The sequence below is a fragment of the Dama dama genome, chromosome 8 (genome assembly GCF_033118175.1).
Source record: "Dama dama isolate Ldn47 chromosome 8, ASM3311817v1, whole genome shotgun sequence".
NCBI classification, from domain to species: domain Eukaryota; kingdom Metazoa; phylum Chordata; class Mammalia; order Artiodactyla; family Cervidae; genus Dama; species Dama dama.
The window spans coordinates 43,517,076-43,527,770 of NC_083688.1; positions in this window are offsets into that span (position 1 = coordinate 43,517,076).

Here is a 10,695-nt window from a genome sequence, read left to right on the forward strand (position 1 = left end):
TCCCTTGGACAGCAAGGAGATCCAACCAGTCCATCCTAAAGGAGATCACTTCTGAATATTTATTAGGAGAACTGATGCTGAAGCTGAAACTCCAATACTTTGGCCACCTGATGTGAAGAACTGACTCATTTGAAAAAACCCTGATGCAGGGAAAGATTGAAGGTGGGAGGAGAAGGGAAAGACAGAGGATGAGATGGTTGGATGGCATCACCAACTCAATGGACATGAGTTCGAGTAAACTCTGGGAGTTGGTGATGGACAGGGAGGCCTGGCGTGCTGCAGTTCTTGGGGTTGCAAAGAGTTGGTCACGACTGAGGGACTAAACTGAAAGTTATGTATATACTAAATAACTTGATGTTCTCAAGCAGCTCTGCAGCCTGGGATCAAAAGGAATGAAGATCCTGGACCGTGGAAGATCCTGGATCATGGAACAGAAAAGATGAAAATGGGAAAAAGTCAAGGAATGAGAAAATCTAGGGTACACACAAGAGCATAGCCACAGGATCCAGTGTGGTCAGAGAAACCAAAATGGCTAGATTGGGAGAGGGAGTGGTAGGTGGGGGGATAACATGGAAACTCTTAACATCTGTTTATAGTGCTATATAACTTAATATTTTTTGGTCTGGTGTCCTTAATGGAAGTGCCTTCTGCTAGACAGTGCAGTCTGTATCTTACACTTAATTGTTTCCATACAGGGCACCATATTGTGCTACTCATGATGTAAGATCTGATTAAGTAATTCTTAAACATCAAATTAATGAATGAAGGTAAAGCATGCATCTTTTCCTTCCATCCAAAGCATGCATCCTTTCCCCAAAGAGACATAAAACCACTTATTCAGTGAGAAACATCTTTACTGTGGCATCTCCTAGAAGTTGTCTTTGCACATTGCCATTTATATGTGATGCATTAGTCATGGGTTCAGGGCTGCTTCTGACTTTGGGTTTGGTCAATACAGTAATTGTCTGAAAATTCTGTTACAAGAAAAAAGCAAGAAATTCAATACTTCGTTAAACCAAGTGCTAGGTGAAGGGGAGATATCAAAAAGTATTAGGAGGAGACTATAGGAGAGCATAAATATCTCAGAAAAGGGGCTTATAATTTTACTAATAGCTTAGCACGGTGACCAAAATAAGAAACATGGTTCTTCTGTTCTCTCCCATCCCCAGTCCCATCTTTGTCCCAGCTAGAATAAGTTCTATGAAAATTCATTTCTGGACCCCCAGTACCAAGCTAGTATCTGGCACATAATAGGAATTCTATAAATATGAATGGTTAATGGGTAAAAAAATGACTGAAATTAATAAATGATGTAATCCAATTATATCAAGGGGCTAATCAGGGCTTCTGGGTAATTTTTGAGAACTACTGATATTAGTAAAAGATATATTTTGCCCAGAGACCTCCTGTGTGCCATGTAACAGGAAGAAGACATCCTGGATCTTATATGTAGTTCATGCAATGAATATCTTTCATATAGTCAATAAATATTTGAGTATCTACTCTCTGTCAGGCAGTCTTATAGGCATTAAGGTAGTGGTGAACACAACATGGAAAAACCTCCGTACTTAACAAAACATGTTCAAGTAAGAAAGAAGTGAAAATTGGTCATTTGTGTCCAACTCTTTGGGACCCCATGGACTATACAGTCCATGGAATTCTCCAGACCAGAGTACTGGAGTGGGTAGCCTTCCTTCTCCAGGGAATCTTCCCAACCCAGGGATCAAGTCCAGGTCTCCTGCATTGCCGGCGGATTCTTTACCAGCTGTGCTACAAGGGAAGCCCAAGAATGCTGGAGTGGGTAGCCTATCCCTTCTCCGGGGGATCTTCCCAACCCGGGAATCGAACCAGGGTCTCCTGAATTGCAGGCAGATTCTTTATCAACTGATCTATCAGGGAAGCTCATTCTAGTAAGAAGAAACAGAAAATACATAAATATCTAGTGTAGTAGATGATATAGATAGTATAGAGGAAAAGCAGGAGAGAAGTAGATGTTTTAGGATAGTCAGGAAAGGCTTCATTAAGAAGATTATGTTTGAATAAATGAAGACAAATAGAGGAAAAGAGGCAAACAGAACGGCATATTCAAAGTCACCAAGGCAAGAGGGTGCCTGGTACATTCTCAGAACAGTAGGACCAGTATTGGAGTGACTCCAAATGACCTAATGAATTAGAATTCTTATCAATGTAACAACTAGTATATATATTTGTTGGTTTTCAGTGCTTGCCATATGATATAGTCTTCATAAGAAACTTGGGCAGTAGATACTCTTATTGTAACCATCATTTTCCTTTTCAGAAAAGTTAAGTAACCCGACCCAAGTTTTTCCTTTATCATACCCATGGGCCTTATGTAAATCAAATGCATCTGTTTCAATTGACCTGTCTAGGTCCATTCTAGGGTTTCGTGAACATTGAGACATAAATTTTGGGGACTACTCTATCCAGAGAACACAGAGGTGATCTGTGTTCTGGAGACAAACCAGTCTAAGAAAGTCTCATCTCTGACCAGCTAAAATATGGTTTTGCCCATGCATCATGTTCTTTTGAGCTTGGACAAAATGAGCATTCCCCCTAACTAATCAGCTCTGAATACATGGCCAGAATTGAGTTTCTGAAAATAAAAGATGCTTGCTTCTTGGAAGAAAAGCTATGTATAACCTAGACAACATATTAAAAACCTGAGACATTACTTTGCCAACAAAGGTCCATCGTCAAGGCTATGGTTTTTCCATTAGTCATGTATGGATATGAGAGTTGGACTATAAAGAAAGCTGAGTGCCAAACAATTGATGCTTTTGAACTGTGGTGTTGGAGAAGACTCTTGAGAGTCCCTTGGACTGCAAGGAGATCCAACCAGTCCATCCTAAAGGAGATCAGTCCTGGGTGTTCATTGGAAGGACTGATGCTGAAGCTGAAACTACAATACTTTGGCCACCTGATGTGAAGAGCTGACTCATTTGAAAAGACCCTGATGCTGGGAAAGATTGAAGGTGGGTGGAGAAGGGGACAACAGAGGATGAGATGGTTGGATGGCATCACCGACTCAATGGACATGAGTTCAGGTAAACTCCGGGAGTTGGTGATGGACAGGGAGGCCTGGCGTTCTGCAGTCCATGGGGTCGTAAAGAATCGGACATGACTGAGCAACTAAACTGAACTGACTTGTGAAGCTGAGGTCCAAATCCTAAACTACATCTTAGTATGGGCCCAGGCAGACCATCAGCTGGCATTTACCTTTGACATTACCATCTCTTGTTTTAACTTAAATATTCCTTGCCTTCAGGGAGCTTACTATTTTTTCAAAAATAAGATCTCTGCCTGTTAAACAATTATAAAATTCTAAAAGATAGATAATTTTTAATATACCTACTACATACTAGATCATATATTTTGTTTTGGTCATTCAAAGATATGAAGTACATAATCCTTGCTGTCAAGGAGCCTATGATTTGTGGAGAAAGACAATACAATATAAAAATGATACAATAGAAGTAAGCAAGAGTCTAAAGCTTAGCCTCGCCTCTTACTACTTATAGGTCTTTGGGTCCTTGAGTAAATGATTTAACTTCTTTGATACTTTTTTTGTGTGTGTATAAAATAAGAGTAACACTTACCTCACAGAGTTTTTGTGACTGTTAAGTAAGATGATATTTTTGTTTGACATAAATGCTTAGTAAATGGCCTTTGTTACCATGCAATTCAATTAAGATGAAATAATAATTCAGATAGACTAGTGGAGGGAGATGTCAAGAAGGAAACTAAAGAAATGTGAAACTAAATTGACACTGACTGCTTCTACTAAGGATAAGCATACATACTGCATCCTCCTGGTCGGAAACAAACATACACACATGACACGGAGCAGGACCATATGGTGCTTGCCCCCCACCAGGTCCTCTGCCTGCCTTTTGCCTGTGGAAAACTTTAGTCAAAGAATGAGTTTAATCAGAGAAGTGAGACATGCTGAAACAAAGGGAAACCAGCAAAGGAGACTAAATAATAGCGTAGTCATTAAGCATAGTCACGGACCTTCAGTTCTTTCTCAAGGGCTGTAGATATTATTCTGAGCCATATCCTGTGAGCTGTCTTATGGATACTAAAACCCCAGGTGGAGAAGTTAATTACCTGATGACCAGACTGTACCCAGGGCCTGAGCTACCACAATTCTGAGAACTGACTGCAAAGAAATGGGAACAAGTGCACCCAGGAACTAAAGATTAACTGTACCTAAAACAACCAAGATGATGGTAGTCAGACCACTGATGACCAATTTGAAGATGACTGTTAGAGATGACTGTGCTGTTTCTGCATGTAACCATCCCCCCACACTCTGTCTATAAAAGTTCTCACCCTCTCCTTGTGGGCGGGGGGACAGATGTCCGTCACCCTCCACCTGCCCCTCAGTTGCCGGCATCTGAAATAAAGCAAACTTTCCTTTCCACCAATCTGACCTGTTTACTGGCTTTGAAGCAGCAAGCAGCTGGACCCCCCCACGCATACCTTTCGGCACGTACACCATTTTGCACACTGGGGAAAACAAAAATAAAACAGGACAGAGCCAGGATCCAGCTCTGGATCCCAAATTAAATGAAACCTTGAGCCTTCCTATAAATTACTGATGTCAAACAAAAACAATTCTGTTTTTGACTTTTGCAATGCGACTATCTGAAGATATGCGGGGAAGCTTTACAGATAATCATGTGAGAAAATTGTTATTTTTCCTCTATTTACAGACTGTTAACTTGATAAACTTGGCAACTTTTTGAGTATTTTCCTTTTAATGCATGTTTGTTCATTTATTCTGGTTTGTTTTGTGGTGAGCCAGCCCTTTAAATACCGGCCCGCTTAGTAACTTCCTTGGCAAGTAAAATTTTTTTTTCTAAATTACTTTCTCTCTTAGTCTTCTTTTGGCAGTTTCAGATCCCACTGAGAATTCCAGGTGAATTTTACCTATAAGATCTGAGTACACTGCATTGCCAGAGAAGGGAACCAGTGGGCTATTTTCGCTAAACATAATCTTGCTAACTCCTGAGTTCACTCTCATGTGACAATAGAGATTACTTGGACTAAATCTCCGAATTTCTGGTTCTGTGTTTCTAGTTGTAAAGTCTGGATGTAGTTATGGTTTTGATTTGTGTACAACTAGTGGCAGAAACATGGAATCTGGCATTTAGTTGTTTATGATAAAACCATTTGGTCTACGCCAGATGGCAGACAGCCAGAGGGAATCTGGTCATGACTGGGTAGCAGAAGTCAAAGTATCTTGCTTTTCATGTTTTTCTTTTTTCTTTTTTTTTAAGTTCTTGTTGGTTTGTCTTTCTATTTGTTTGGTTTGGCACTCTGAATTGTTTGTCTTGTTTGTAGGTCATTATGAATTAAGAACTAAAATTAATGTATGTGTCTGTGAACAGAAAGTTTTTTTGAGGTTTGGAACTGCTATAACCAATTGATGAGTAATGTGTTCTGTGTTTCCTCTCAACCCATGGCTAAGGTTGAACTATGACTACTGGGTTTACTTTTCTGTATGAATGAAAAAAAGGCTTTTCCTTCCCTGAAAAAGAAAGGTAGATAGCTTTTATGATGGTTAATTTGTACTTCTGTCTCTATAGCTGTCTACCCTTTCTCTGAAAACTATTACAGATTAATTGGTGGTAAAAATCTTCATTAGTATGCAATCAGGAAAATCATCAAAGGGGAGAAAATGTATACAATGAAAGAAAAACTGGGTGAATTCCCTGGTGGTCCAGGGGTTAGGACTCTGTGCTTTCACTGCTGAGGGTGTGGGATTAATCTCTGGTTGAGGAACTAAAGGAGATGCCAGCCATGTGGTACAGCCAAAAATTAAAAGAATTTTAAAAAAGAAAAAAATTACTATTCTTTTCATACGATATTTGGTAAGTAATTTGACCTTGCCTAAACAGGTCTGGGCTTCCCAGGTGGCTCAGTGGTAAACAATCCACCTTCCAATGCAGAAAAGAGATTCGGGTTTGATACCTGCACTGGGAAGATCCCCTGGAGGAGGAAATGGCAACCTGCTCCAGTATTCTTGTGTGGAAAATTCCATGGACAGAGGAGCCTGGCAGGCTACAGTCCATGGGATTGCCGAGTCAGACACGACTGAGCGCCTAAGCATGCAGGCAAAAAGAGGTCTGGCCTTTGCCCCAGGCTTCCGGGAGGCAATCTGTATCACACTTCATAGGAGTGTGGGTCCTTTAGAGTGGGGGTTGGCCCTGTCAGAAAGGCCAGCCATGTGACCAACCTGGAGACCAAGTTCAACCATATGGATAATTAATCATGCCTATATGAAGAAACCTCAATAAAAATTCTGGACCTGAAACCTCCCAGGTTTGCGATACTCCCTGAATATTGTCACACATTGAAGCTGGAGGGTAAAAACATCCTAATTCCATGGGAGAAAACACTGGAAGCTTTGTGGTTTGGAACTCTCCCAAATTTTTCCCTATGTGCTTCTTACATTGGCTGATTTTGGCCCATGTACTTTGGCTGTAATAAATAGTGACCATGAAAAAAAAAAAATAGTGACCATGAGTATAACAGCTGTCAGTAAACTCTGTGAGTCCTTCCAGTGGATTACCTGAGGGTGGTTTCGGGAACCCCCTCAGCTTGCAGCTAGTGTCTGAAGTGAGGGTAGTCTTGTGGAGGGCTGAGTGCTCTCTAAACAGGACAGGTGGCTCTAAGCTCTTCCATTTGGCTAACTCCAGGCATATGGGTTTAGAATAAAGAAAAGAATCAGTTTTAAATGGATTCACAAGTATAGGAATGAATGAGTATATGAATGTGTGATAGAATGGAAATCTAAATAGAGAAGGACTTAACTGTTTAAGGCTTGTCTGGAGTTTCACCATCTCCTGAGAAATCTAAAGGGTTCTAGAGGTATGACTTTTTGTCTCCCTTTTCTTGAAAGGAAATAGGAAACTCCCATATAAATATACAAATGAACTAAGTCAAGTTGTGAGGGAGCACTACAGGTATAAACAAAAAGTATTAATAAATCCTAAAGTTATGCCCCTAGATTAATCCATAACCTAGATTAATCCAAACAAATATTACAAAACACAGTGCATGACCTGGGGAGAGATCCAGTGAGAAAATTCTTCAGAAACCCCTTGCTTGCCCAAGATTCCAATAAGATTCTACTTATTTGTGTGTGTGTGAAATATTTTCTGAGTAAAGATGTTACTATACTCTTGCCTAGCTCCAGAACAAAAGTATTAACAGTTATTTTAAATTTAACACAGCCTCTGTTTTATTTGGCTTACCGAGATTAATAGTTACTTATATGACTTATGTTCATATTATCTCCTCTGATAAGTTTTTAATTACGGTCCTTCTCCAATTCAAATCCCAAATTCAAAATAATAAAACTGTTCAGATGACTTTTACACCAAAACCTTAACTGAAGTTTCCTAGATAGCTGTCGGGGGCTTCCCTGGTAGCTCAGCTGGTAAAGAATCCACCTGCAACAAAGAAAATCCCGGTTCGATTCCTGGGTCAGAAAGATCCTCTGGAGAAGGGATAGTGAGAGGGAGAGGCAGGAACTGTGCAAAATCTTAATGATTTTTGAATCTGGATGATGTATGAGATTTTTGAATCTGGATATTTTGGGCAAGAGATGAGGTGGCTGACTGAGATACTATTTGAGTTCTACTAAATAAGATAGGAATGTTGCAAGTGAAATGAACTAGGAAGGGGATAGGATTCTCTTCTAGTCAGTGATTGCATTCATCACTCTTTTATTTATTTTATTTATTTTTTTATTCACTTTTTTAAATGTTCCAAATTTTATGGTGACCTTGTCTTCCCTGGTGGCTCAGAGGTTGAAGCGTCTGCCTCCAATGCGGGAGACCCAGGTTCGATCCCTGGGTCGGGAAGATCCCCTGGAGAAGGAAATGGCAATCCATTCCAGTATTCTTGCCTGGAGAATCCCATGGACGGAGGAGCCTGGTAGGCTACAGTCCATGGGGTCGCAAAGAGTTGGACATGGCTGAGTGACTTCACTATCACTATAAGGACCAAGGGAGGGCTGCCCCTCCCTGTTTAATTCCTAGATATAGTAAAGGACTTGCCTGGGAACAGACAAGCCAGTCAATCCTGAGTCCTCACCCCCACCCATCTCCTTTCATCAGGCTGTTGCAGCTCAGGATGCTACCATCCTGCCTTAAATCACTCCCGGGCCAGACATGGGACACAGACACCTGGGGACCACCCTGCAGTTCACCACCACAATCAAACTGCCCATCCTAACCCTCTCAGCTTGCTTCCGCTGCCTCCCCCTTTCCTTCCTGTGAAAACCACAATCAGGTCTTCTGCCCATGCTTTCCCCTCACTCCCCATGCCTCACGGTGCTTCTGCATGTGGGCCTGTGTGGGGTGCAGTGTCTCCTGCTTCTAGGGATCTGTGAGTATACAAACTTCTTCCTTTATGACAGTCATTTTCGTGTGTATGTTGCAAGAAGTCGGACAGGACTGAGCGACTGAACAACAACATCTTACTATACCTGATTAAAACGAATCCTAAAACAAACAAACAAAAAACATGCAAAAGAAACAAACATATCCAGAGCATATTTTATTGTATTTATTATTTTTTGGAGCATATTTTAAAACAAGCATGTCCTTTCCAAAATAATACCATACTTCATTCTTGCCTGGGAAGGAGCCTGGTAGGCTACAGTCAATGGGGTTGCAAGAGCCAGACATGACTTCACGACTAGACCCCTGTTTCTCTGGTGGCTCAGTGGTAACAAATCCACCTGCCAATGCAGGAGGCATGGGTCCGGTCCCTGATCCATGAGAGATCTCACATGCCGTGGAGTGACTAAGCCCAAGCACCACAACTACTGAACCTGTTCTCTAGAACCTGGGATCTGCAACTACTAAAGCCCTTGTGCCCTAGAGCCAGTGCTCCACAAGAGACTAGCCCCCACTTGCCACAAGTAAAGAAAAGCCCATGCAGCAACAAAGACCCAGCAAAGCCAAAAATAAGTAAATAAAATTAAAACAAAACAAAACAAAAACATACTATAGAATGTAAGCTCAGGGAGAAAAGATACTTTATTGTTTTATTTTCTGGCCATGCCATGGAGCATGCAGGAACTTGCTGTCTCCTGACCAGGGATGGGAGCCACATCCCCTGCAGTGGAAGTGCAGAGTCTTAACTACTGGAGTGCCAGGGAAGTACTGGGTGGACTTTTTTTTGTTCACTGCTTGAAGTGGAACACTACTGCAAAACAAAGAAAAAAACCTCCAAAAACCCATGTGGCATTTACAGAGCAGGTGGGTTGCAACAAACTTAGTATTAGTGGCTGAAAAGATAGTCAGCCATGAGATGCAGCAGCAACACATTTTGCAACATTGTTGCCTGAGGTTACTTGAGCAGCAGACCATGTGTCTACCCAGTCCTGGGTGACCAGAATAGAAAACAGAAACTTAATAGAGGTTATTTTTAGTGGTGTGTGTCAAGATATTATAAGAAAGAGATGAGATCAGGAAAGAATTCTTTCATGGGATTGTAGGAAATAGAAGGAAACAGAGGCAAAAACTTAGAGCCTTGCAAGTAAAAGCTCTGGCTACTTCTAGACTTCCATAGTAAGAGATAAGAAAGTCTTTGAGTTTTTCTCTTCCTCTTCCTCTTTTCCCTTCCCTTTCTCTTCTTTTTTCTCTCTTTTCCTTCTGGAACTACGTCATTAGGTAGAGTCATTAACTAATGTCCTGGTGTTACTTGAATAGGAGTGAAGAGCCTGGGGTGAGAAGGGTGTCCTATAGAGGGTAGGGCTAGAAAGGGATGTCAGAACTTGGGACTTCCTTGGTGGTCCAGTGGCTAAGACTCCACACTCTCAATGCAGGGGTCTCAGGGTCTATCCTTGGTCAGCGAAGTATTTCCCACATGCTGCAACTAAGACCTGGCCCAGTCAAATAAACATTAAAAAAAAAACAACAACAAAAGGATGTCAGAACTTGGGCAGGGGAGGGAGACTTTCCTGTGGATGACTGCCCAGTGCAGGATATTAGAGCTCGAGGAGAGTGAGGGCATCCTTGTGGGGTAGCAGGCTGTTGTGAGGTATCAGAACCACATGAGGGGTTGAGCCACTCCCAGAGAAGGAGACCTTCACGTGTTTACCCAGTGGGATTTCAGAATTGCTGTGGCCCAGTGAGTCCTGTGTGTCTTCAGTTTTTCCTTCTTCTGATTAAGAATGTTTTTCACAGTCTTCAGTCTTCCTTGAGTTACCAGTGGGTGTGTCTGGGAAGATGACTTGACTTTTTTAGTTCATAGGTCATTGGACCATAAAGAGTCATATCTGAGCCTGATGAAGGAAACTGGACAACACCTGGAAAGCCTGGACTTTGAGCTGGATGTATTTACTGGGTAGGGGGGCGGGTGGTGGCGGCAGGCAGGGAGGGGGACTTTCAGCTGTCCTCTTGCAGAAAGCATTATCTATACAAAGAAAAAATAGTAAACAATATACAGTGACAAAAAGAGCTGACAGTGCCACATCCTTGCTAGCAGATGAGCAATGGCTTTTCCTTGCATTGAGTCACAAGAAAACTACATACCCTAGACTCATTTGGCTGAGGCCGTGTGACTGGATTCTGGCCAACAGGATATGGGTTGAAATCATGTCCCATTTCTAGGCCTTCCTCATTCTTTCTCCTGACCATTTGAAAGCAGAGA